This window comes from Spinacia oleracea, chromosome 4 (assembly GCF_020520425.1).
Source record: "Spinacia oleracea cultivar Varoflay chromosome 4, BTI_SOV_V1, whole genome shotgun sequence".
NCBI classification, from domain to species: Eukaryota; Viridiplantae; Streptophyta; class Magnoliopsida; order Caryophyllales; family Amaranthaceae; genus Spinacia; species Spinacia oleracea.
In genome coordinates, this window is record NC_079490.1 from 32,151,304 (window position 1) to 32,174,325 (window position 23,022).

The following is a 23,022-nucleotide window of genomic DNA, read 5'->3' on the forward strand; positions in this document are numbered from 1 at the left end:
CAATTTATAGCTACATTCTACTAATTCTGAGAGGAGTACTAATTCTTTTCCAATCTTTAAATTTGTTGCATTATTCTTTTATTTTCCCAATTTTCTTCCCATTTAACTCTTAAAAACTTACTATTTGGTTAGTAATTCCCTGCTATGACTACGTTTATCTACTTTCAGAGAAGGCACATGTCTTATACAATGTAATTATATTTTGGAAACCTTTAAAAAAGATTATTCACAAGTTCTATTAATCGAATTTCACATTCCCTTGTATTATTTATTTTGCGGTCTAGGCTTACAAGTTATGAAATGTATATAGACAAGGAAGATTGTACGTGGCTCATAGAAATATGTCATAAACCAATTGACACTGACCATAGAGGTAATTTTTGGACTCTTAATCGGTAGATTGAATCATCATCATCTCAATATGCTATGTGGATCAGTTAGGTTATTGAATCAATATACGACTTTGTTGTTGTAGTTAAGTTCATTCTACCAACGATTCAGTTAAAGTCAATCGAGGTTTACTGTTATAGTTAAGGTCAACCTACCATTGAGTATTTGTTTTTTTGGGAAGGTGGCCAAGGCCTGGAATAATTTATGGAGTGATATTAATTTTAGAAAAAATCATAGCTTTGGCTTCCCTCTGTGCTGACATATAATGAATACACTTGATCTTAAGTTGCATGCTGGAGTCCGAATTACGAGTACTTTGTTTTCACTTTCATTAATTGTTATTTTGATGTAGCGAATGTACAATTGTAAAGCTTGACAGGGTAACAGTTGTTAGTTTATGCAAGGTTTACCATCTAAAGTTGTAGAAATTTTTGTGTAATCCTTTATCCTAGGGTTTCCTATCCGATTCGAGTTAGATTTTTTGAGGTCATTCAATAGAACGTTGTTCCCACATTCTACATATACTATACAGAGTGGTTGCTTCTAATTTCAGACTTCAAATTCCACTTACCTCTTAGTCTCCAACTCTAAAACCCTCAATGAGCTCATCAATTTTTGCGATTCTCAGGTCTAAACAAATAAATGAGATCCGATACTCAGATCCATCTCTCTCCCTCTCTTCTTATTTTACCCAAAGATGCGGCACAATTGAATTTGGATAGACGGGATGTTATTAATTTGAATTCGTCTTCTTTATGAAAGCTTAAATCAGCAACTAATTGGTATAACTCCTTAATCTCTTCCTCTCTATTTATATTCTGATTTTTTTCCCTTCGAAATTTGATTTTTAAGGGTTGATTTAGCATTTTGGTTCAATTGGTTAATTTAGCATATCCATCCTAAGTAGTTTAGTAATGGTTGTCGTCCTGTCATTATTTAGAGGAGTACCTGTTTGAAGCTACTCCTATTATCAAAAGGTATTAATTTTGTTCTTGTTGTTTTTGTGTGGTTTGTAGTTTTCTTTGGGGATATTCGTCGAACACCTTATGGGCATTATTTTGTTTGCATATTGTATTGTATTGTATTGTATTGTATTGTGTTAGTTGTTGTATTTTGTATTTGTTTTGCGTAAAATTGAGTATTTTTTGTTCTATTAATGGGTTTTGAAGGTAAACGTGATCTGAGTAGTTGAAGTACGGGAGTCCAATTGAACAGTTGCCTGGTTGGCTTCAATCCGCCAAGGTTCTTCAGTATTTAATGATTGCAGATTGTGTCAAGTTAAAACGGTCGAATTTTGTGCAGCACCTTGTATCTCTTGAAGAAATCTTTATCTACAATTGTCCAAAGCTGCGGTCTCTACCTAAAGTGTTTTACACACTGCCTGACTTGCGCCTACTCCACGTAAGAAACTACGTCAACTTAACTTATGCACTCAAGGAATGGTTTTCCAACATTCAGGTACTTACTCTAGTGCACTAGCCTTAGTTTGACTGATCCTATAAATCTGTTTTAGAATGAATTTTGTTTCATGTGACTGCAAATCTGTGATCTCAACTCTTTCTCAAGCAGGAGAAGTTTGGTGCTCATCCTCCATCTCTCTCTTCAGTGGCTGGTTCTGCTAAAACAAACTCATCCTCGCCTCATTTCAGTTCAAAATCTAAAGGTAACAGTCAATAAGTCTGGGAAGAATCCTTGTATTGAATGATTTGAGATTAGTAGAGAACCAATTGAATACTGGAGATATTTTTCCACTGAAATTGTTGTTCTGAATGTACCTGTCACTAGTAACTGCTACTAATACAGAGGATCCCCAAGCCCTTTGCATGATTGCTGGAGCAGTCGCTAATATTTGTGGCAATGGTAAAGCATGGATTTCATAAACTTCTTAGTTCCGAAGTGTCTTAATTGAGATTTATTGTTTTGTCTTCTTGTATGAAGGACATTGGGGTCTTAGATATTGGATCTCAAGCAGTTTCAACTTTAATTTCAACTTTCCTGGGTCTGGTAGTTCATGTTTGCAGGCTGGATTTTGTGTATGTGTTTTGATTGTTGGTCTAAGCTGCACACATTTACTGAGTTCGAAGGAGCTTCATGGGTATTTCAGTCAGATGGAGGAGGTCCAAACACGTGATGTATGATGTTGTGGCTTGTGGATCAGAGCATGCAATTTCTGTTTTATGTGTTTTCAGTTTCGAGGTGACAATTTGGTGTTTTTTTTGAGCGATTTGTTTTACTCGGTTTCTATTTTGGCAGGATTATTGTAGATTGAGGTGCTGCTGTTGCATGAGGGGATGTTATTAGTGAGGTCCTGCTATTGTTTGGAGCTTCTGCTTAGAGCTAGCTATTATTGCTTGGAGTTGTTGCTTTGAGCTGGCTACTGCTGTCTGATGTTTCTGTTTGCTTTTTCTTGGACCTGCTGCACGCTGTTTATTAGGAAATGTAGCCTTATTTTATTTTTTTTTGGAATTTGGTGGTCTTGAGACAAAAGTTGACCTCGGTTGACTTTTTTGTTTTGATTATTAAATTGCTTAGCCAAACAAAAAAAATTGGTGTTTTTGGATGTTTATGTAAACAACTATGAAATTATATCAATTGAAATTATTGTCTATCGTATATGTTAATTTCACATTCGTGGTTGTTATACATGTTAATATTATTTTTATATTTAAAAGAATAAAAATGTTATAATCATAGTAGTAGTAGTAATAATAATAATAGTAATAGTAATAGTAACAACAACAACAATAATAATAATAATAATAATAATAATAATAATAATAATAAATTTTAATAGAAAAATATTACCTATTAATTAACAAGGTGTTACATTAGTTGGCAAAAATTGATACATAATGTAGAATAAAGTGTTACTATATGTCAAAAGATGATTGAAAAATGTTACCTAATAATCAACAAGGTGTTACATTAGTTCACAAAAGTGATACATAATGTCGGTAAAGTGTTACTATATGATTGCAAAATGTTACTAAAGATAAGTAAGTGTTACCTAAGAAATAAAAAGTAACACTTTAAAAATGATACCATTGATATGAAAAAGTGTTACATAAGAGGGTTTATGGTAACACTTTTAAAAGTGTTACCATAAGTTACCCAAAGTGTTACATAAGACCTTAGGGAACATGGGCGGATGTATCACCCACTAAAGTGTTACCTATTGTCTATAGTAACACTTTTACCACTTTATGTATCACTTTTTGGGTGTTACTTAAGGTTAATTATGTACTAGTGAGCCATAAATTTCATCAAAGTGGATGGACAATGTGTACCTCAACTAAGCATCCCAAGAGTCTGATCTCACTTTTATAATCCAATCACCATTACAGTTTCATCTTTCCATTGTCTGAACTCTAAGCTATATCTCCAACAATCACCACAACGACATCAAAAGAGCAGTCCAGGTGCGACGGCATGAAGACAGCAACAATAACCGATTTATGAAGACCGTATCTCTTAGAATATAGCTCCTAATTAAGTGAATTTTGCGCCTACAATCATCTTCACAAAGATATCTACAACTTTTCTTTAGAAACCCGAAGCGAAAAATGAGCACAAGATCTTCTAAACATGACGAACAGAAGCTGGTGCTGAAAGCAACAACTGCAGCAGCAGCGAAAAGAAGAGGGCGTATCTCCTACGATACAGTTCCAAATTGAGTGATTCTTGATGCTAAACTGATTAACTTTTCAAGGGCTACAACTTTAATGAATAAACTATTGGCAAAACGTTATTAGATGTTGAAGATATTCGATGAATAAAATCCGTGATAATAATGAGTGACACTTTTGTAGCAAGAAGTTGACGATTATATGTGATTTCTCATGGTGGTAAAGGAAGGTGAATGGAGCTTCTCTGATTGTTCAAACTAAATAAAAAATATAAGAAAAGGGAAAACTTGAACTGAAGGTTTTTATTACTAGGGATGATTCATCCTTAATATTATTAGGAAAGATGATAATTGAACACATGTCAATTAGGTTCTTAAGTGGTTGCCACGAGTTGAAGTAAATATGGAGACCAAATTATTCCACCTGCCTAATTGCTTTACATCCTCCTAGGTGAAAGAAAATGAGATGAAATTCCCTTTAAGAAAAAAAAGAAAAATAAAATAAAATAAGGTTAATGTAGCCATTTGACACTATGGGTTAAAATTCATATAAAAAAAAATTGTCACTTAATAAATCATAGTACCAAATCATGGTCAAGTATAAACCATGGTTAACAAAGATAACTCTAGAAAAATAATAGATAACTAAATATCATCATTATTTAATTAAGAGTTGCTTAAAAATGGGGCTATTACACTAGCAGCTTGGGTCAGAGGCCCATTGGTAAGTTTTTGTAGTTTGTAAACAGGAGGTTTCCTTGCATTGGGATCAATTGTGCAAAATAATTCCACACGGTTATTTTTGTCAACAGTTTCTAACAAACCACTAGCATTCTCATCACCAATGAACTCCCTCTTCCCAGTAGTGAAAGTTCTACCCTTCTCCCTATACCATAACTTCATTTGATGATATTGAGGAATTGCCCGGTTATTGAACTTATATGCACTAGATACCATGTGCTTAAGTGCAGGAATCTTAAGATCATTTTGTAGGCACTTGTATCCTAGTATACTCCCACCCACCCTCAAATCCAACCACCCTTCTGCCTCTAAATATGTTTTCCTTAAAAAATCCCCCTAATTTAAACCTATGTCCACAAATGTATTGTTAATACCATCCTGCATTCTGTACAAAAATTGAAAAAAAAAATGCATTTCAATCAATAATTCCAATCAACTAGAATTTCCTCAATGAGTAAGGCACATGAATAAACAACTGAATAATAGAAGCCCCAATATGTAAAGCACGTGAATTGACATTAATTGTTATTTAATTATCCTAATTCGTATTAAAAAAAATTGTTCCCCAAATTCTAGGGTTTATCGGTCAACAAACCTCCAAAATTCTCAATTTCCCAACACAATCCACAACATATTTAATTAAGCACCTAATTTAACAAACAAAAACAAATAAAGTACTTACATTTTGATGCTTACGAATTTGCAAAGGTCAAAAGCTTTGGTCCCCTCCAAAGATTGAGATGCGTTGTTGCTTTTCAATTGGACCCAATGTGACAGTAAAATAATGAGAGAGAATGTTTTACTGAGTGAGAGACAGAGATGAAGATTCTCCTTGATGATGAAGTACCAACAAGTGGTTGAGAGGAAGTGAAGAAGAGAGAGAAAATTGTGAGGTTGAAGGAATACAGTGAGCATTGAAGGAGAAGAGAGAGAAATCGGGAAAGGATGTTCAATAGAAGGAGGGAAATTAGAATTAAAGCCGTTAGTGGGCCCCATGTGACGAAATTTTGGATGGAAACTGTTAAGAGGTAGTAAACAAAAAATTATATGAAGTTTAAGGTAGTAAACTAAAAAATAAAATTCATAAGGTAGTAATTACAAAAGTTGGGTATTTAAAAGGTAGTAAATACGAAATTTTCCAGATTCTAAATTGGAACATGATTATGGAACCGAGGAAGTGTATAATACATGTGTATTATTGTTGTGGTAAAATAACATGTAAGTGAAGTTGCAACGCACGATCTAGATTTAACAAGTGGTGCACTTAAAATAAAAAATACAGCGCAAGATAGTAAATTGTAATCGAAGGAATTTACATGTTAAAAGTATAAACACATGATAAAATATCATATTTTATCTACCTTGAAACAAAATTTTATAATTATAAGTGCTTGTAAGTTTTGTAATATCCAACTTTTCTAATCATTCTTCCTCTTAAAAAAAACATCTAACAATTTTTTCGCTCTTTTGGATCTTCAATCCATTATGTAATTCTCTTTTTCTTCCTCTCTTTTTTAATAAAATAATATATTTATGCCAGAAAATGATACTCGTAATAGTATAAGCATGCTAAAGTTAAATTACTTACTTCATGTCGATCTTTTAGTTTTAGTGTTGTCTTAAAGGTTGTTTATCATATTTTGAACTATATTTAACATTTCTTATTCCAATAAGCCAAAAATCACAACTATATCTTATAAAAAAATATATTTGATTTATAAGAACAAATAAATTTTATAATGTACTGGATTTATGTTAAGCACAAGAATGAAAATGTATATGTGATTATCATACCGTTTTAAGAGTATCAATTAGATTAAAGAAATTTATGGAAATGTATTCAAATATTTGTGTTTTATCCTTAGGCCATGCAAGAGAAAAAAAATGGAGGTAGGTATAGATGTTTGAGGGGAAAAAATTAACTAGGTATGTTAAAGCGTTAGAGAATGTCTCGAAGGAGCTTCTTTCATGGGAGTTGAAAAAATTATTGTAGAAGGACATAGTGTGGTGTTTATTAAGTATTTTAAACAAATTATTGAAAGTGATATTGGAAATTAACTAAAAAAAATTGTTATGAGGTAAAGAGCGCCAACAAGGCAAAATCAGCGTAGATGGGATTTAATCTCGATCTTGGTTACCACCCCTATCAAGGTTTTACTAACCAAGCAAGTTGATATCCAAACTAAAATATTTATGATGTAAAGTTGGATTTGAAGACGTTGGAGATGTTCGTATACAACAATGTTTCCGGGAAGCGAACCAGGCGGAGACTTCATGAAAATTAAAGTTCATTAATCATCGACGCTTTTCTTATTGATTTCTTCCTCTAATGTTTATTTTCATTTATATCCATCAAAATATTTAGGTTACCCATTATTCAGTGATAACCTAGTTTTTTATTCGAAAAAATATTAGGGGTATTATATTAGTCAATTCCTAAAAATTACCAAAATTAAAAGGGCTATATTTCAAAGACAAAGGGAATATACCCAGAATACGATACTAATTTCATGGTTGAACTAAACATGAATAAGTTTTTCCTTGTGGGAAATGGGCGTGATATCATGACAATACATATTCGTTGTGAAATGATCTTTTGATCTAAATAATATTTTTTAAATTCTCAGTTTATTTTTAACATTCTTTGTCCTTCTTAAAATAACATAAACTTTAAAACTAGTCATTACTCTCATTATATTGGCCTACTCTAGTAAGATTCAAGGATAAAACATTATGTTAAAAAACTTTATCATGGAGTAATTATTGTTCATGCAACTTATAAATATCACATACTATTCGTGAATTGCTCGCATTCCGTGATGATATACTTTTTATATAAGCATTTTTTCAAGGGTAGTTTCGTTATACTTCTACTTTTTCAAAAGGAAATTTTTGTCTTTATTTGGAAACTATGTTCTAAGAGAGTGACATCATTTAATTCATTTCATTAGTTAAATAATTATTTGATTGTTGATGTATATATATTTGACAATAAAGTAAATATGCAGAGTATCTCATCAAAAGACTATAATTGTTACAGTGATAGGTTCTAGCTACAATCTACTACAAAGATTCGAATCAAAGAAGTCATTCACCTAATGTTAATTGGATCGGTAACAAAATTCTTTGATACAATTTGCAAAATATAGAATAAAGATTTAATTAAATGGTCCTGGTCAGGCTCGAATTCGTGACCTTCGGCTCATAAGAGCATCTCCAATGGTTGTAGCTAGGGACTTGCTTGCAATTTGAAAAAGTTTCAAGTTACTAGCTTAACCATTAGAGTTAAGATGACAAGTTAGCTTGGCCAAGCAAATTAGCTTAAACAAGCTAATTTGCTTGACAAAAAGCTGGGAAAAGGAGGGAAAATGGGTTTGAGCTTGCGTGTGATACAATTAGGAAGGAAAAGAAAGGTGAGTGGTGCGTGATGTACATGCACAATTCAAGAGTGTTGGTGACACTTTTTGTGGTCTCAACAAATCCATTCAAGTTTCCAACGCCTAAAACATTCAATTTAGTTTTCAAACATTATTTTTACATTCTCCACTCTCAAACACCCCTCGCTACTTTGCTACGGAGTAGTTTTTAGTTCTTTACAATTTTCGTGTTTTCTGTCAAGTCTAGTTTGTTGTGTAAGCTTTTAAAAATAAATAAATTATGTGATAATATTTAATTATGTGACCTTTATAACAATTAAATTTCTACATTTTGTTCCCTCAAAAAAATTAAGAATAATCAGCATTTTTTAGAAAAAAACCGTAGAATTTCATCTCATAAAAAGGAAATTATTATAGTATAATATAAATTCCATTTTAAAAACAATAAAAATCATGAATGAACAAATAGAATAATTAGAAAGTTGATTAAATAACAAGTTAATAGCTAACCATTGGGACACAAATTAGCTAGAAAGTAGTTTAGCTTGAAATCTTATGTGGCATGGCAAGCTAATTTGATAATTAGCTTGCCATTGGAGATGCTCTAAGACCAACGATCTGACCAACTGAGCTACATGACCACAGATGACAAGAATAAAAAAGTAATATTTAAATTTTTTATTTTAACTTTTATTGTTAATATAGTATTCCATTATTTATTTATTTTTCAATTAATAAATATTACTACCTCTGTTCCATAATGTTCCTCATGTTTACTATTCATTTGGTCAAAAAAATTCGTAATTAGTAGTACAAATAATAGAAAAAAATATATTAACTTGTGAGATATCATTGGATTCCTTTTAATTTAAATTTTCTAAATATTAATTTTTGTAATTTTACTAATACGAAATTAAAGCTATCAATGGTCAAAGTAGCGCATTGAGACCGCGCATAATGGAAAAATGATGAACGTTATGGAATGGATGGACTACAATTCTAAAACAATTTTCATAAGCTGTAACATTTGGACTTAATTTCACGCTTGTCAATGCACAATTGTGATAGTTAACATGTTTAATTTTTTTTTTTGGCAAGCAAATAAGGATATATTGATTAGCACAAAAATAGTATTACACCCTTAACCTTTGGCAAACCAGCCACAAGGTCAAAGAACAGAAAGGCTAAGAACACCTAGCCTAAAAAACACACAGGATGAGCAACAAGCTCTCCTTTACAAACTGTTGAACCAATTGAGATCACTAGGCCTAGACTTCTTACTAAGCAGGTTATAAACCCTTCCTTTGACTTCTGCCTTGATGTTAGCAACTGTAGAGTGAATAGTAGGCACTTTAGCAGCCCAAACAGCTGCATTTCTGGCTTTCCATACATTGTACACTAAATTGGCTATGGCAGTAAACAGAATTGCCTTTTTGCATTTTCCTCTATTGTATCTTTGAACCCCTTTGAGGAGGCTGATTACAGTGAATCTATTTAGATTGATCCCAAGCCAAACTAGAACCAGCTGCTTGCATTGCTTGCTGAACTCACAGGTAAAGAAAAGGTGGTCAATCTTTTCTGTATGAGTGAAACAGATAGGACACAGGTCATCAGGAACAATCCCCACCTTGTGAAGTCTCTCTTTAGTTTTCAATATGTCAAGCATTGTGAGCCAAAGGATAAATCTGTGCTTTGGAATAGTCAACCTATTCCAGACATATTTCTGCCAATTTACTCTATCACCAGCAATTGCAACTTGATTGTAAATGTCTTTAATGGAGTATTTACTAGTGGAATACCACTGAGGAGACTGCAGCTGGTGAGTAACACAATCCTTCACTTTGCACACAAACTTTACCACCCAACTGGCAGCAGTAGGAGCAGTAAAACTTCCCCAATTATTCTCCTTGATGTAAACTGCATGAATCCATTTCACCCATAAATTATCCTGTTTTTGAGCAATGGCCCAAACTTGCTTTCCCACAGCTGCCTGATTCCATAGCAAAAGGTTTCTAAACCCCAGACCACCATGTGGTTTAGGGAGACACATGTGATCCCAAGAAACAGGCCCAGGTCTTGCATCATCATAAGTTCCATACCAGAGGAAGGCTCTACAAATGGAGTTAATCTTTTTGAGAACATTCTTGGGAATTAAGAACATCTGGCATCAGTAAACACAGATACTCATCAACACTGAATTAACCAACTGAACTCTACCAGCAAAAGACAAGTTTCTAGAACTCCAGTGCCTAACTCTTGCTGTCATCTTATCCACTAATTGCTCACAATCACAGGTTTTCAATTTCCAAGGGCTCACAGGCACACCCAAGTATTTGAAAGGTAAACTCCCCTGAACAAACCCAGTTAAATTTGTGATGGCTTCAACCTGATGATCATTCATGCCACAGCAATAAAGGGAAGATTTAGAAGCATTGACCTCCAGGCCAGTGGTATTAGAGAAGACCTTAAATCCCTCCATCATCATGCTAATGACCCTTTGTTCCCCTTTACAGAACATCAGCAGATCATCTGCAAAGCATAAATGATTCAACCTCAAGTACCTGCATCTAGAATGGAATTTAAAACATGGGCACTCTCCCACAGCTTTCATGGTTCTGGAGAAATACTCCATGCATAGGGTAAAGAGAAGGGGAGAGAAAGGATCCCCTTGTCTCAAACCCCTTCTTGGGTGGATAAGTCTAGATAGAACACCATTAATCATAACTGAGTACTGAGTAGTGGATAAACAAGTCATGATCAAACCAATGAAGAAGGGAGGGAACCCCAAATCCTGCATCACCTCCTTAATAAACTCCCACTCCACTGTATCATATGCTTTCTGCAAATCAAGTTTCAGAAGACAATTGGGTTAAGGCTGGCCTTTTCTATACATTTTGACAATGTCTTGACAGATAAGAACATTATGGAGAATGGACCTCCCAGCAACAAAAGCCCCCTAATTTTGAGAGATGATGTCTGGAAGCACACAGCTTAGCTTTTCACACAACAACTTAGAGATACACTTATAAAGAACAGAACAGCATGCTATGGGTCTAAAATCTCCAACTGTGGCAGGAACGCTTACTTTGGGAACCAAAGTAATGGATGTAACATTGATCTCTTTTAGCATTTTTCCTGTTCTAAAAAATTCAGAAACAGTAGCAAACATATCCCCCTTGACTATCTCCCAGGTGGTTTTGATCAGTCATACTGAAATCACAAGCCAACTTGGATCTGTGGTCATCAGTTAGCCTAGGTCCATGATCCATTAACACAGGATCCACACTAGTCCTATTTTCAGTATGAGAACAAAATAAATTACCATAGAACTCCAAGAAAGCTTCCTGAATCTGATCTGGAGATGTGAACCACTCCCCATTAAGGTTTTGAATAGAGTAAATGGCATTGTGTTTTCTTCTTTGCTTTATACTCTGAAAGAACAGTTTTGAATTCTCACCCCCCTTTTCTAGCCATTTCAGTTTGGCAGTTTAATATAAGAAAGAGTTGAGATTATCTTTGGCTTCCCTGTAAGCTTCAGCAATGGCTTTTTCTTCAGCAGCAAGAGTGGCATTATAGGGATCTTGGTGAAGCTTATCCTGAATTTCAGCAAGCTGTTTTTGCTTAGTGATTTTCACAGTTTCCACATCACTATAGCCTTGGCTGTTTAGGGTTTTAAGCTCACTCTTTATCCACTTGAGCTTCTGAGTGACTCTAAACATATGGCAGCCATAAACATATTTTTGCCATTGTCTAGTAACCAGGGGTAGAAAATCTGAAGAACTGGTCCACATGTTGTAGAACCTAAAAGGTTTCTTCTGACAATGGTGACTGGTGGTATGAAGAATCATAGGACTATGATCATAAGTTCCTTCAGGTAAATACATAGCTTCTGCAGTTTCAAATCTGTCACTCCATAGAGAATTGGAAAGAACCCTATCAATTCTGGTGAACACTCTATCACATCCTTCCTGTTTGTTGTTCCATGTAAAATGCCTGCCAACAGTTTTCACCTCTGTGAGCTTGCAGCTAGCCATGCATTGTCTCATAGGCAACACATCATGCATCCTAACTGGGGAACCAATCATGTCCTCCATATTCATTATTGCATTAAAGTCCCCCATTATCAGCCAAGCTGAGTTATTACAACTGGCTATGTCAGTCAAAGTTGTCCAAAGTTCCTCTCTCTCTGCTGGAGAGTTCATGCCATACACAAAGGTACAATAAAAGCCAACCCCTGACAACCTGGGGGTAACAAAGCAATGAATTACTTGAGAGCTCATATGAACAATGTGCAAAGTAAAAGCAGCAGGGTTCCAAGCAATCACAATCCTCCCATTCTTATGGCAAGCTAGATTAGTGGTGAAGCACCAAGTTGGACACACATTGAGGTAGAGTGTACCCATCTTTGCAGCTTTCACCCTAGTCTCCAGGAGACCAAATAAGCCAGTGTGGTGAGATTGAATCATCTGTCTCACCTCTACTTGTTTTGCATGCTTATTTAGTCCCCTCACATTCCAGCAAAGGATTCTATCCATTAGGCATAGGGGATGTCACCTCCCTGCCTAATACTGCCTCTCCATGCCCCACCTTGCTGACATTACCATTCATCCTAGTACAGTTATCCTCTGTACCCTCAACACCATCATCAGATACAGTTAAAGCTTGGAATGAATTGTTAGTAACCACATGTCTCAATTGTTGCCCCATCTCCCTACTGAATTTAGTGGCTTGAGTGAAGCCAGTTGAGGTGGATGTTGTTCCAACAGATGCAGCTACCACAGGTTTCACAGTGTTGGATTGATGGGTCTTTGCCACCAACATTTTCTTAGTTTTCCCTGCAGCCAATCTGGTGCAGTTAGCCATTTCATGTCCCATTCCCTTGCATCCCTTACAGGTGATAGGAATCCATTCATAGTTGACTTTCTGGTCAACTCTGGCACCTTTTTCATTCATGAAGTGGATCACAGTAGGGAACTGTTGATCAATTTGCACCTCAATCAATATTTTTGCAAAAATCAGTTTATCTCTATTCAATGTGGCCATGTCAACTTTGATCATTTTCCCCACCTGTCCAACAATTTTACTCAAACATTTTTCACCCCAATACTTCACCTCTAATCCTGGTAACTGAACCCAAATAGGTATAGTCTTAACAGGATCCTTGCTAAAGTTCTCATCAGCAGACCAAGGCTTCACAATCAGTGGCTTAGAGTCAAAAAATTGGTGTCCACTACTCAGCACTTTGGAGCAATTCTCCATAGTAGTGAATCGAACCAAGTATATCCCCCTCCCCACTTGAGACACCTTATCTACTCCATATTTCCCCCAAATCCTTCTAACAAACCCTTCCATGACATTTTGGGGAGGGTTTGCCCCCAAAACATAGCACACAACAGCTGACTCCCAATAAGCAACCTCTTCCTTAATGTCTTCAGATTCGATTGTTACTAGAGGGGTCAAAACAGGGTCTAAAACAGGGGATTGGGCAACAACGCTAGAATTATCAGATTGAAGAAAGCAATCATTACTAGGATTCAATCCAAACATATGCATAGGCAAAGCATGAAGCAAATCAACATTATTCGCGCCAGATTTTGAATGAGATTGAAAATGGGTTCGAACATCCTTACCACTTTTGAGGGCGGTCAACGAGGCATTAAATTCACCTCGCACCTGGGATTGGTGTTGTAGATGCTCCAAACTAGCTTTTGGAGTAAGAATTTCATTAGAATCGAAGTCTCGATCATCTGGGTTTCCATCAAAAAGCGACGAAAAATCATCTTCAACCGCCAAAACAGAGGACTTCTCGATGTTAAGTTGTGGCTTGTTCTTATTTGGTACCTTTGTAGACGATTGTGGCATTCTTTTTTTACTCTTGCTGCCTCCATTGGAGGAATTTCGAGCTTTTGAGCGAGTATTAGCCATGGCGACGAAGAAGGAGCGAGAGGTCTCCCCTTCGAACCCACGCAAAAGCTTAGGTTTGGTAATTCTATTCCTAGTAAAACAACATGTTTAATTATTGTTTAGTAAACATTATAAATTTATATATTATGAAAGTGTATATATTGAAACGAACTTACAAAAATCACATGACTAACATATATTTTTCCTTGCATAAAATAAAAAATTTTAAAAAAAGATCAAAGACTATTACATAACGATTGTTTATTTAAATGTTGCAATTATTTAAAATGTTGCAATTACAAAGAAACAGAGGGAATGTTACTACTCCAATTTACCAAGATATATCATAATATATACTTCGTACATGTATTTAATACAAGCTTATTGTTTTTGTGGTAAAATAACTTGTAAGCGCAAGTTGCAATAGACAATCTAGATTTAACAGGTGGTGCACTTTAAATAAAAATTTCAACGCAAGATAGGAAATTGTAACAGGGGGAGTTTACATATTGAAATTATAAAGCATGATAAAATATTATCTACTATCTACCTTGAAATAATCTTTAATTTTCTATTTATAAGAGCTTGTAAGTTTTGTAATATACGAAGATCTTCAACTAGTATAAGTATGTTAACCATTGAATCACTTACTTCATGACGATCTTTTTATTTTGATGTTATATTAAAGGTTGTTTATCATAGTTTTGAACTATCTTTAATATTTTTCATTTTAATGTTATATTAAAGGTTGTTTATCATAGTTCTGAACTATCTTTAATATTTTTCATTTCAATAAACTAAAACCACAACTATATTTTATAAGAAAAATGAATTTGAGTTATAAGAACAAATAAATGTTATGATTGTTGAGTTTATGATAAGCATATGAATGAAAATAGATATGCTATTATCACACTGATTTAAGAGTGTCAATTAGCTAGATTAAAAAAATTATGAAAATTTGTACAAATCTTCATTTTTTTTACTGAGGTCAAGATAAGAAAAAATTGAAGGCAAGTATAGATTCTTTAGAAGAAAAAAATTAGGTAGGTACAAATGGTTGAAGCCTTAAAAAATGTCTCGAAGGACAATACATATTCATTGTGAAATGATCTTTTGATCTAAATAATATTTTTTAAATTCTCAGTTTATTTTTAACATTCTCCGTCCTTCTTTAAATAACATAAACTTTAAAACTAGTCATTACTCTCATAATATTGGCCTAGTCTAGTAAGATTCAAGGATAAAACATTATGTTAAAAAACTTTATTATGGAGTAATTATTGTTCATACAACTTATAAATATCACATACTATTCGTGAATTGCTCGCATTCCGTGATGACATACTTTTTATATAAGCATTTTTTCAAGGTTAGTTTCGTTATACTTCTACTTTTTCAAAAGCATTTTTTTTTGTTTATTTGGAAACTATGTTCTAAGAGAGTGACATCATTTAATTAATTTCATTTAGTTAAATAATTATTTAATTGTTGATGAATATATATTTGACAATAAAGTAAATATGCAGAGTATGTTATCAACAAAGTATAATTGTTACAGTGATAGGTTCTCGCTACAATCTACTACAACGATTAGAATCAAAGAAGTCATTCACCTAATGTAATTGGATCGGTAACAAAATTATTTGATACAATTTGCAAAATTTAGAATAAAGATTTAATTAAATGGTCCTGACGAGGCTCGAACTCGCGACCTTCGGCTCATAAGACCAACGCTCTAACCTACTGAGCTACAGGACCACAGATGACAAGAATAAAAAAAAGGTAATATTTAAATATTTTTATTTTAACTTTTATTGTTAATGTAGTATTCAATAATTTATTTCTTTTTCAATTAATAGATACTACTTCCTTCGTTCCATAATGTTTCTCATGATTACAATTCAGTTGGTTAAAGTTTTTCGTAATTAGTAGTATAAATAATAGAAAACATATTAACTTTTGAGATATCATTGGATTCCTTTTAATGTAAATTTTTTAAATATTAATTTTTTATAACTTTACTAATAAGAAATTAAACTTATTAATGAACGTTATGGAATGGATGGAGTACAATTCTAAAACAATTTTCATAAGCTGTAACATTTGGACTTAATTTCACGTTTGCCAATGCACAATTATGACAGTTGTAGACACCTAATTTGTGTCTCCCCTCTGGGATGATGACGATACCATTATTCTTACTAGGAAGTTGGAGCAACTCTGTGCGGAAATCCCAATTGCTAAGAACATCTCCAAAATGCAAAGTCCAAAATCCAATCCCCGAGACCGTTCCCCGACCGGAACTCGGTACAAAATACAATTTTCAAAAACCAATTTCGAAATCCAAGTACAATCTCATCTAGTAGACTATTCCATTGGTTTTACTAAGCCTTTTCCACTCAAAATCATATAAGGCAAGTCAAATTCGGGCGCCGACCCACAAAACCGAGCAAGCCGGGCCCCGTCCCGTACAACCGGAATTCAAAACCCGGAACGGCTTATTTTTTTACGCAAAATCAAGTCTTAGCCTCCAAGCAAACACTACGTGCCAAGCATCGTACTATTCGTACGAAGGTACATAAATACAAGACAAATCAAGGACGGAGCCCGCGTCCTTGATTTTGGCAGCACTCATGCCACGTCACCAGCGCTGGGCGCTGGTTTGGCGTACTGCGCTGGCATTGGTGTAGACACCTACTTTTGTCCCCATTCCCGAAAGGGAAGGTTCGATGATGAAAACGTAAATCTCCACTTGACAACGCATCTCCTATAAAATAACGAATCTCATTACCCCTTTTCATTTCACACGAAACTTGCTATTTATGGAAACCTGCTAAAAATAGTAATTGCCGTAATAGGTAGTTGTTAAAAGTGGCAAGTCATAAAAGATAGAAACCTGTCAGAATTAGGTGTTGCACTCCAACATAAATCCTAAATGAGATAGAAATTGCGAGAGAATCCTATTCCTAATATGATTCGAAAGTAAGAGTCACGTATTAATTAAAATCCTAACAAGCCTAGAGTTCGTAACGGGCCCAGACGCATCCCGTCACAAGGTTAATACGCACTAAAGGACTCAATTAAATCTCAGATACTCCGGATTCTAGGAATCCGAATCTGACTAAAAAAAACAGCCCAGACCCTATTTTCAACGCCTGGCTTTGGGCGCCGAAATATTCAGCGCCCAGGCCTGGGCGCTGAAAATACCTGGTACGTGTATTTTCCTAATTCCTCGTGGATTAGAGTTCTGGAATTCTATCTTTCCACGAACTCTTTCCTATAAATAGACCCTTAAGTTCGACGTGAAAAAGACAACAACACACAATTATATTCTGAGTATTGACTCTAAACCCCTAAGCCTAAGCCTCACGCTGCAAAACTGATCACGCGTTCTGTCGCAATCGATCCATAAATCGAACAGAACGTATCCCGTCCCATAATTTGAGATTCGTTAAATAAAAGGAGAAATAGCAAAGTCAAAGTGGTTAGTTTTCTGAGAACCGTGACGCACCTCTCAAGGGTGCGTCATAATGTGTCCCTTTTCCATGGTTTAATTGCTTTCCTCGCCCTTTTATGAACTGTTAAACTAACTAAATCTGATTGTTCGATCACGCTTAATAAATATGATATTTTTGGGAAATTGGATTATCATGCTAGGTCCCTTAAAACAATCTAAATCAAATAATCGCGCTCGATCTAGTCTTATATGTTGCATATTGTTAAAATCAACTCAGATTAGTTTAATAGTTAACGCATGTCCCTTCAATTATTTATGCTGAGCTAGTAAGGATATCCTGCCTCTGGAGTTATCGAAGAGCGAGTACTCCTCTCGGTAGTTACAGTCCCCCGAACCCTCAATCTCTACCCTGCGGGTGTACGTTGAGCAATCCCCACCACCAGGGATCACAAGGGAACCTACGGCCGTCGTGGTCAAACATAATTGCACTCCCTTTATGTCACGATAACCGGGTTTTGTCAGTTTTTCTCATTGTCGTTAAAAACTGAATGGCGACTCCTATATTACTAGTCAATTGGGTGTAAACTCACAGGAAATCCAATTACACTTGATTTGACAAAAAGAATCGTCACACCCACGAGGGACGAGGTCACGCATTAGCCTCGTGCTTTTTCGACCCCCTCACAGTGGCGACTCCACTGGGGATAGTGAAGGAAATACCCGTGCTTGTAGGTAATCAAAATAGCCGAAGGGTGAAACGATCCTACCCCGCGTTTATTTCCCAATCAAGTTGAGACGACCTGAAAATCAGCATATTAATGTGAACGGGCAGAACCGCATAACGAATCTTGGCTTCCTTGGTGTTTCATCTCGGGAGTTGGGACTAAGGATACCCATCGCCACTCGGGGGGTGCATACGCTTCGAATGTTGTCCACTCGGCACTTTCGCTAGTAGTACACCCGTCCCAAACCCAATCGCTCGCCCATTAGGTCCCTCTCGCCTGCATGCTCCCTTGGCTTGCACTTGCGGGTTGGCCTCTTGAGCGAAATTCGTCTGCTGAAGACACACCGGGGCATGTGTTGGATCTACGATAAAAGCGGTACCAAGCCAGGCGCAAATAACTACCCATAGAAGCCTATCATAAACTACATGACATATTATTATTGCCTCATGATGAAATGTTAGTTATGTGTAGTGAAATATATGATTGTGTGTGACAAACTATCCTAGAAAAACCAACGACCTTAAAAATTGCCCAAACATTCATAAACCAATTTGCCAAAGAGTTATACCGAAACACGTGTTCCGCAAACCCGAACGGTCGCCACGAAATAAGCGACGCTCGGGATGGCCTGTAACGAATCCCACAAACGCTGCACAACGCGTAAAGGACGTTATTAGGCAAGCACGCAAAATCGAAGTCGCGTAAACAAAAGTAGACGCAAACAGAAAATGAGAACCAGCCAGGGACGCATTTTCAACGCCCCTGGCTGGGCGCCAGAATTTCTCACGCCCTACGCGGGGCGCTGAAGTTGCTACTTGGCCTTCTGGTCAGGCGCAGCAGCCTCGGTGCCTGCGCGTGAAAAAATCACGTAGCAAAAAAAAAAACTTTTCGTAAAAATTGCTGCAAGGGCGTATGAAAAGGCACTCGATTCTAAAAGCGACTAAAAAATAAAAATAAATAACTCTTTGTGTCGTTGTTAGACCTCCTACGACGACAATGCTCGGCACCAAAATCGAGCATGTTAATTAAACGACCTTGAATGTCACATGGGCAAAGTATTCAAAAAATAATGTTCGAATAGAGTCTTCAAAAAAAAAGGTTCAAATAAAAAATAAATAAATCCGAGTCTAGACTAGGTTATGCCGAAGTACAATCTAAATCCTAAGTCTTAGTTGTCTTATCCATAGAATCGGTCCTAATGCTTGGTGTCGTTCTGCAAGTTAAAAGGTTAAACCATATTGAGTCTCCTCTCCTAACATTTAAATCAATAAGCACCCATATGTAATTGTCATCCCTTGCTAAGAATCAACGGCCTTAATGCTCTCTCTCACCAATAAAAAGAATATATTATAGTATTTGCAAAATGGAAACAGTCACATTCTGAAAATCATTCCCCCATAGTCGCACAACCCCAAAGTGAACCTAAGGTGTCAATACCACTAGCACAAAATTAATGGCATCAAGGCTTATGATCACATTTGGTCACGACTATCATAGTCCTCTTGAGCCACTCGCTCCTTGAAGTACCCTTAAGTACGGACTAAAAAGATTTTCCATGAATGCAACATGACAAACCATGAAAATACCCAAATCGGCATGCCATAAGGCTACCATTGGGGTAAAGCAATACATACTAAGAGAGAAGCTGCACTAATGATTCTAGCCTTGTAAAAATGGAAATTCGATCTCCCCAATTAACTACCTTGCCAACATTAAGCAAAATGGCGCATGACAAATGAACACCCAGGGGTTAAAATCTAAAGTGTCAACCAACAAAAGTTATGGTCCAATTAGCCTAAGTCTGAGAGTCGCTTGGTCAAGTATTATAGGCTTACGCCATGTCATTTTTTTGAGTCTAGGCCACCTCCTTGTATTCATACACGGGTTATAATCAGAAAAATTAATGAAAGTTCAAGTCTAAATCACAACTTCCAATTAAATCCCAGAAACTGGAATCTGAAAAGAAGCAAAAAAGTTATTTTCGATGCAATTCTTTCGTTAAATTTCAATAAGGTAAAAACAAGATTTCGAATCTACGCTATTTGCACATTTTAAGAAACGACTAAATACGCTTGCAAAGTAAGGCAATTTAAAGGTCCACCCTAGGACTGCTAAAATTAAAGGTCCACCCTAGGCCTACTAAAATTAAAAGGTCCACTATAGGCCTACCAAACGAGGCTCACTCAGTCTCGCCTCGTGACTCAAAGACCACAACCATCTACCTTTTAGCCCAAATAAAAAATTTTGATTGAAGGATTTATGTTGGGGGGAAATCCCGAGCAAAAAGAAAAAAATAGAAAGAGAAAAGGGAGAGCGAAAAGAGCGAGCCATGAAATACTTAGCCCGTACCTCCCAAAGTGCGAAATTTACCCAAGTAAACGAAGGAAGAGAATTGAGTCAACCAATCCAAATCATAAAGTTCTACGATGTCTACCCTTTCCAATCCTCATGTTCTTAGACGCCTTAGCTCTGGGGCCCCTGTTCAGCTCATCTAACCCATCCATGTTCTCATTGCCATAACCCAAGAAACCATTACTTGACTCTTGTTCTTGAACTTGTTGTCAACCGCAAACCACGCACGGCCATTGACACGTGCGTCATACCCATTATTTCCAAAGCCCAAAACCTGCTCTTACACCACCATTAGCATAATGACCATATAACTTGTTGATATACCCTTGAGCCGTCCCTATGCTACCCATTGGCCTTGGTTGATGTAATCCTCGTGCTTGACTAATACCTATTCAACTTATTCAACCCATCTTTCAAGCTGTCTTGAGTCACGAATAAAAAAGAAGACCAATGAAAAGTACAAAAAAAATAATAAATAATAAAAAAGAAAACTTTGCAAAGCGCTTCTAAAGTTAGTCTAAAAAGGAAAAGAAGCATTTAGCGCACCAAAAAAGATCCTCCCATAAGTCATTTTCAGCGCCCATAGCTGGGCGCCGAAATCTTTAGCACCCCAGCCTAGGCGCTGAATCTCTCTGCTTGCTAAAATTTGTCCAGAAGTGCTCGTCATTTTATCCGCACATGCACGGAAAAATAACGAACACTTGGAGGGGTACAGCACGTATTCAGATATACGTACCACCAAAGAAATACATGTACTCAATTAAAAAAAAATATAAAACAAATTTTTGGCTTACGGCAAAGCAGCAAATTAAAATAATCACAAACTTCATTTATTCTACCGTTTCAAATAATATGTTTTCACCTCAGAACATACTTATCGAATTCGGCATTCTAAGAAACCATTTTCTAGGCTAAGAACTACGCAAGACCTGATTCCAAATTAAATCTATTTAAGGCGGATACGTAGGCAATCCGTGATTCGGTCCAACCAATTTGCAAAAATATTAAAGCCTATAGAAAAACAAGAATAAAAAATAGAAGTCCCTTATTGAAATTTAATTACTTGCAACCCAAGTCGAAAGAAAAATTTAAGTCAAAGGAAGAATCCAAGTCATCAAGATGCCAAAATTAATGAGCACACATCGAATAATAATAAGGGCATGTACCCTTGCTAGAAGGAGCACTCACACTCCTAGGCACTTAGCCAAGACTCAAAAGGCCGCTTTGCCTCAATTGAATGGGGGCTAGCGCAAGCGTCCGTGACCTCTAAAATACTCGACTTGACCCTCCCTAAAGCGAACTAACTCGCTTAAAGACCTTCTTTCACCCCTAGACACAGTCATAGTCGCCGACAAGTAGTAAAGGCAGTAAGCTTGCAATAAAGAGGATTGTTCTACGGCATCACCCCCATCGTTCCTTCGAGCTCAGGGCACCAGTTCATAGTAATTCAAATGCTTGCTAATCCCCTTTGAAAAAAATAAGACATTGTCAATAGGACTTGGCACTTAACCGAGGCTCACCCTACTCAGACATGTGACACGGGCATCTAAAATCGAAATCTGAAAGCATTATTAATGGAAAGACATAACAGCAACTGGGGGCTAAAAATTGAAATGAAAGAGCTAGGGAAAGAACTAAGTATACCTTAACCTTTTGTGCAGACATACACCAAGTAAATCTAAGTCTATTTGAAGAAGGTTTATATTCCCGCAATTTTGGAAAAGATGGCCCTAAAAGCCTAGAGCATATGCCAAACGGGCACAAGTATATCTTGACGCCTGCACCCTGGCTTCCAGCAAATCCTTAGACAGCATTCCAAAAATCGTAACAGTATTTTTGGTTCACTCGTGTAATCCTGTACAAACCCTTCTATAAGTCAACTTACTTAGGACACCTCGGATTGTACACAGTAGGATTCGGATTTTAAATAATTTTCAAATAATTTTCAAAGACTTTTTCGAACATAATAAAGTGTCGTTGGTTTAATCTAAGTATGCGTTTATCCCGATGTTGCAAGTGAGTCAAAAAGATTTCTAAATATGGTTATGGGTAAAGAAAGACACCTAACTTTTGGTCAAGGCACACTTCAACATGTGACTACCTTGACCATGGCAATGTCGCACAATACGACATTTACAAGAGAAGTAGCAGATCACTACTCGAACATACCTCGCACTAAACGAGTCTGGTTCAAACTATTCATGATCCGTGTCACCATGAATGCATAAAAACGTATGCAAAGCATTATAGCACTAAGCCAATCCCGTAGCTACAATTGGGGGCTTGAGAAAAACACTCTAAAAATGCTCGAAATGACGATTTTATCGCAAATTCTCGACGCTAATGCTATACATACATCATAAGGGCACAATCCTAAGCTTTAATCGTGTAAAACGAACCTTAGAATGGCTACAACCCCTCCCAAATTCTAAGCACTACTTAGAATAT

The 23,022-nt window shown here is 36.1% G+C and overlaps 1 non-coding gene across 1 annotated transcript; it reads right to left on the bottom strand.

The window, feature by feature from the left end:
* Window positions 1–15,724: 15,724 nt before the first annotated feature.
* TRNAI-UAU (transfer RNA isoleucine (anticodon UAU)) lies at window positions 15,725–15,798 on the bottom strand. Its single transcript has one exon. It is a non-coding gene; the product is annotated as a tRNA-Ile (tRNA).
* Window positions 15,799–23,022: the final 7,224 nt, after the last annotated feature.